We start from the raw sequence: 5,230 nt of genomic DNA, 5'->3' as shown, positions 1-5,230 counted from the left end.
TGCATAAACACATTGCATTACACCAAATACACAAAATAATGTTCTTTTTAGCAACGTCATATGACCCCTTTAAAGTCTATATATACGTATACATAGGCCTGTCACAATAACAACTTTTTGTTGTGCGATATATTGCCTCAGAAATAATTGCAATAAGCGATATTATTGTCATTTTAAAGACCATATTATGCCACTGAATATATAATCATAATGTAACAGTATCTAAGCAGCAAAAGAAAACACTCTTTAATAAAGCTATTTTACATATTTTTGATAGATATTTTACATATCTCTTTTACATATTTGATAGATATTTTACATATCTCTTTTACATATCTTGATAAAAGACACAGGCGCACGTGGAATGTAAAAAACATGGTCACATAAATTTTTAAGTAAATATAATGTGCGATATATTGCGTCACCAAAAATTATTGCGGTCATGTACATATATTGCGCGATAAGTCGATATATTGATTATTGCGATAGGCCTACGTATACATACATAAAACAAAAAAATATTAAAATATTATGAATTATATTTTATTCTAATATATTATAGATAGATAGATATTCTAAAATGTAAGCTATTTTACATTTAAATATAATGATATGCATATATTTAATTAATAATTAAAACAATTCAATTTTAAATATAAGGAAGTACAACAAAAATAAAATGAAATTGAAAGAACGTTGTACGACAGCAATTTTAAACTAGAAAAGCAGTGTAAACTGTAAAAGTTCAAAACGTTTGAAGGTTTATAAGCCATATAGGGACTTATAAATAATGACAGAAGTGTGACCTGGAAGCCACACACATTTCTGTCCTCTCTCCTCTTCAGCAGGACTGATGCTCTTCTGCTGACGCTGAGACTCGAGATGAGAGGATAATTGCTTTGAAATGAAGATTAAACACTGAGAGAGTTGACAGTTCACTGAACTCCTGGACACCATCAGAAACCATCTGCTGCATTACCACGCCAAACTCACATCAAAACCTGACTGCAAATCAGCTCGAATGGCAGCTTTAGCACTGAGGAAGAGAGAAAAGCAGCGCATCCAAAGCCCTGAAAGCCCACGATCACCGAACGCTTAACACATCAACCGGTCTGACAGAAAACAACAGCACACAGACACACAGCACAAAAGATGTGATTGGTCAGGATGTAACAGAAGTTTTTGTTAATTGTTGTTCACCAAGACTGCCTTTATTTGATAAAAAAAACAGTAAAACCGTAATATTGTGAAATACTATTACAATTTAAAATAACAGTTTTCTATTTGAATATATGTTCAAATGTAATTTATTCCTGTGATGTAAAGCTGTATTTTCAGCATCATTACTCCAGTCTTCAGTGTCATATGATCCTTCAGAAATCATTCTAATATGCTGATTTGCTGCTCAAGAAACATTTCTGATTATTATCAACGTTGAAAACAGTTGAGCTGCTCAATATTATTGTGGAAATACATTCACAGATACATTTTTTCAGGATCTTTGATGAATAGAAAGATAAAAAACTGCATTTATTTTAAGTAGAAATCTAATACCACATTATAAATGTCTTTACTGCGACTTTAGGTCAATTTAATGCATATACTGTATGCTGAGTAAAAGTATTAATTTCATAAAAATAAATAAATCTTACTGACCCCATACTTTTAAACAACAGTGCATTGGTTTGGTTTTAACAGCAAATATTGCTGTTGCATTTCTATGCAACAATGCATTTCTATTGACATATTCATACCATGCACACAAAATTTGTCCTTTATTTGACAAACAATAATAACTGAGATGCAATCATTAGAGTATTGTGACATCAGAACACTGAATAGGCCTTAAAATAGCAAGATTTGGTTCTTGATGAGCCTATTCATAAAACAACAGAAATGCGGTTGAAATGTACTTCAAACTAGTTGTAGAGTGAATTTTATAATACATAGTGTAGTTCTTTACAAGTATAGTGCACTACAATGCATCACCTTGCATCACTGCTCATTTGCATAAAGTAGATTGAACTTCCAGTGTTGAAATGTTGAAACCAGCCGTGCTGCTTCATATTTTTGAGAAGACCGTGATACTTTTTTTTTTTTCAGGATACAAATGAAAACATCTTTACTGCTACTTTTGATCAATTTAATGTGTCTTACTGAAATGTTTTGAATATGTATGAATATGTATTAATAAATTATGTATACATACACACACACAACCTACTGTATGTTGTCTTCAAGGAGAAAATAAATATGACCTCTTCAATGATTTTCTCATTGGTGAGAATCTCAGAGTGCTCTGTGTGTGTGGAGATAACAGTGGCCTCCGTCTTCAGGCAGAATCACACCGACAAATTAAAAGCACTGAATAAATGAAGGAGCCTTTATCTGGTTTGTGTGACCTGCTGAGTGTGAGAATCCGAGTCTGGCCGTCAGTTATCAGATGATTGGAGCACAGCTCCACGGGCTCTGAGATGCTCTACGGGCGATTTACAAATGACATTTTTGCACCCTTAAAGAGCACAGCGGGAAATTAAAGCCTACAACTTAATTCCTATCACAAAGATAGTGAAGGATTCAAACTGTTCTCGCTTTGAGGAGGAAATGTAGCTGTTTATGACACTCAAGACCTATCAGTGTAAAATATTCCTTGTGTATTTATATTTTATATACTAGTATGGAACGTAAAACGAATCTGAATTAAAGACAAAAAGTGCAATTTAAAAAAAACTATAAACGTGAATTTTGCTGCTACATCATTAAGTTATTCAGATTCAAAATAAAGTGACACTAACCAAAATATTATGAATGACAATTTAAGATTTAAAAATCATATGAACGTATATAAATTCATTCATAATATTTTAGCTACTGTCACTTTATTTTGAATCTGAAAATCTTAAAAATTCCTGTTTATAGTTTTTTTGCATTAAATTGCCGTTTTTATCAGTTTTATCTGCTTCATAGATATGTTTCAGAGTTATTTATAACAAATGATTGATTCACAATGTATCTTTTGTTTGAAACACTTTAACTTCCTTAAGATTCAAACATGAAGTATGTTGCGATTCAAATTTAAACATAAGAAAGTAGAACAAAAAATGAGCTGAAATTCAAAGAATGTTGTATGAGGGCAATTTGCATAAAAACATTTTTTTTAATTTGCACAAAAACTAAAAGAAATAGTATGGAACTCAAAAGGCATAAAAATGGCAATATTTGATGCAAAAAAATGTCCCACAACAATCCATCCCCACTAATAATGAATTTTGCAGCTGCATCATTAAGATTGACATTTGGATTCAGAATAAAATGACAATGATTTGTTTCTTATAAAACAGTGCTGGCTTTTAGTTAAAACATGATATAATGTACTACAGAACATACCAAACATGCACACATGAGCCAGTAATGTCCTGCACCATTCAGACCATTACAATAGAAACCACCCTATAATGAGCCTTATTGTGAGCATAACAACCTCAAACACACACACACACACACACACACACACACTAATGTAATGCTCTCATTTGATCACTCCTGATGGAGGCATTCAGGATGCGCTTTATAGAAACACCTGTGTGCGTTTATGTGTGTAAATGTGTTTGCTAACGGTGATACTCGCTGTTCATAATCCTGACTCAGTCTTGACACCATTTCACAACATAAAGTCAGCATGAAATGCATTTGATGTCCATCATGAGACTTATTTCCAAATCACGCAGGATATTTATATTCAACAAGGAAAATAATTTAAGGTGAGACTCGATTTTGACCATCAGGAATTCAATGAATCATAAAAAGTAGGCTATGATAGCTACGATATTATTTAAACTCTTCCATGTGGCATTGGTTACCTAAACAGAAAAGTTTCAGTGTTAGAAAAAATCATTACATTTTGAGTATTCCATTACTTACTGTGTTTATATTGTGTTCTATTCTGATGCATAGACCTGGGACAGCAGGAAGTAAATGGGGTGAATTTCATGTTGTTTTTAGAGTTTATTTGTCACATACTGATATATAAAACCATGTGCTGTGCAACAACAATGAATGCAGAATAAATATAGATATATATGAGAATAAATATGAGAAATTCTGTAAGTATTTATTGATTTTGGTTATTCTGAGTTTATTTTGCCATCAGTCATATGGTTTTCTACAGGATAACACATAAAGCAGGATCAGGTTCAGTGTGTTTATGGCTCATGGGCTCCTCTGATGTCCCCGTAGAGACACATTAAAATGCATGAGACATGATTAACTAAAACCCTTTTGTTGTAGTGCTAGATACATACTGTATGTTTGCTAGAAAAAGGGGAGTAAAATAAATTAAGACTCACAGATACATGCAAACGAGTGCTTTACTGAATGCTGTGAACTGGATTGTGTGTGTGTGGGGGGGTGTGTGTGTCTGTGTGTGTGTGTGTGTGTGTGTGTGTGTGTGTGCATAAAAAGCTACACCTTTGCACCTTGTTTATCCCTAAACGGTGCATATTAGTACCTTAAAGGTACATATTAGTACCTAAATGATACATTTTAGTGCTTAAAAGGTGCAATGTAGTATCTTTTGAAAGGAGTGCCGTCCCAGTGATAGCTTTTGTACCTTTTCTCTGAGACTGTACTGTATCATATTTGATACACACATTTTTAAGGCCTCAAAATTATCAACATGATCAAAACTTTGCTGAAACTTTTGCACACAATCTACATGCCTTCTGTCACCTGATTGCTAGTTTAAACTTTTTTAGCAAGTAAAAGTCCTTTCAGTGTAATTGTACAAAACGTCCACCTTCAGCTCGTGCTTCATGTGTCTTTCTGCTGTGAAATCTTTACTGATTTTTATTAAGTAAACATAAGAATAACTTATACAGTAATATTTCAAGATAAACACTTACTGGACTGAAACAACTTTGGTTTACTTGATTTTTCATCATCAAAAATCAACGAGTCTCAAAAATGATCATCATCTTACCAAGACATATTATTGAAGATATAGAGTGAGGACTGATATTTATATCATTTTATGTAAGTATCTGCTATACTGTTATAAATATCTCATTGATTTATATTAGAAACGTCTTGGTTACGTATGGTAACCCTCGTTCCCTGAAGGAGGGAACGGAGACGTCACGTCGGATGACCGACGAAATTGGGATCTCGCTTAGAGAGACCAATCTACTTCGAGTGTAAACTAAACGAGCCAATGCACATTGGCATGCGATTA

General features: G+C 33.1%; 1 protein-coding gene across 2 annotated transcripts in view; it reads right to left on the bottom strand.

Moving 5' to 3' along the window:
* The window catches only part of LOC107670115 (sodium/calcium exchanger 2-like), a 110,130-nt gene that overhangs the window by 66,372 nt on the left and 38,528 nt on the right, over positions 1-5,230 (bottom strand). The window lies entirely within an intron of this gene.

Source organism: Sinocyclocheilus anshuiensis, unplaced genomic scaffold (assembly GCF_001515605.1).
Source record: "Sinocyclocheilus anshuiensis isolate Anshui unplaced genomic scaffold, SAMN03320099.WGS_v1.1 scaffold48, whole genome shotgun sequence".
Classification (NCBI taxonomy): Eukaryota; Metazoa; Chordata; class Actinopteri; order Cypriniformes; family Cyprinidae; genus Sinocyclocheilus; species Sinocyclocheilus anshuiensis.
Note: the sequence above shows the minus strand (reverse complement) of the source record. Positions and strands in the feature narration are given on the sequence as shown.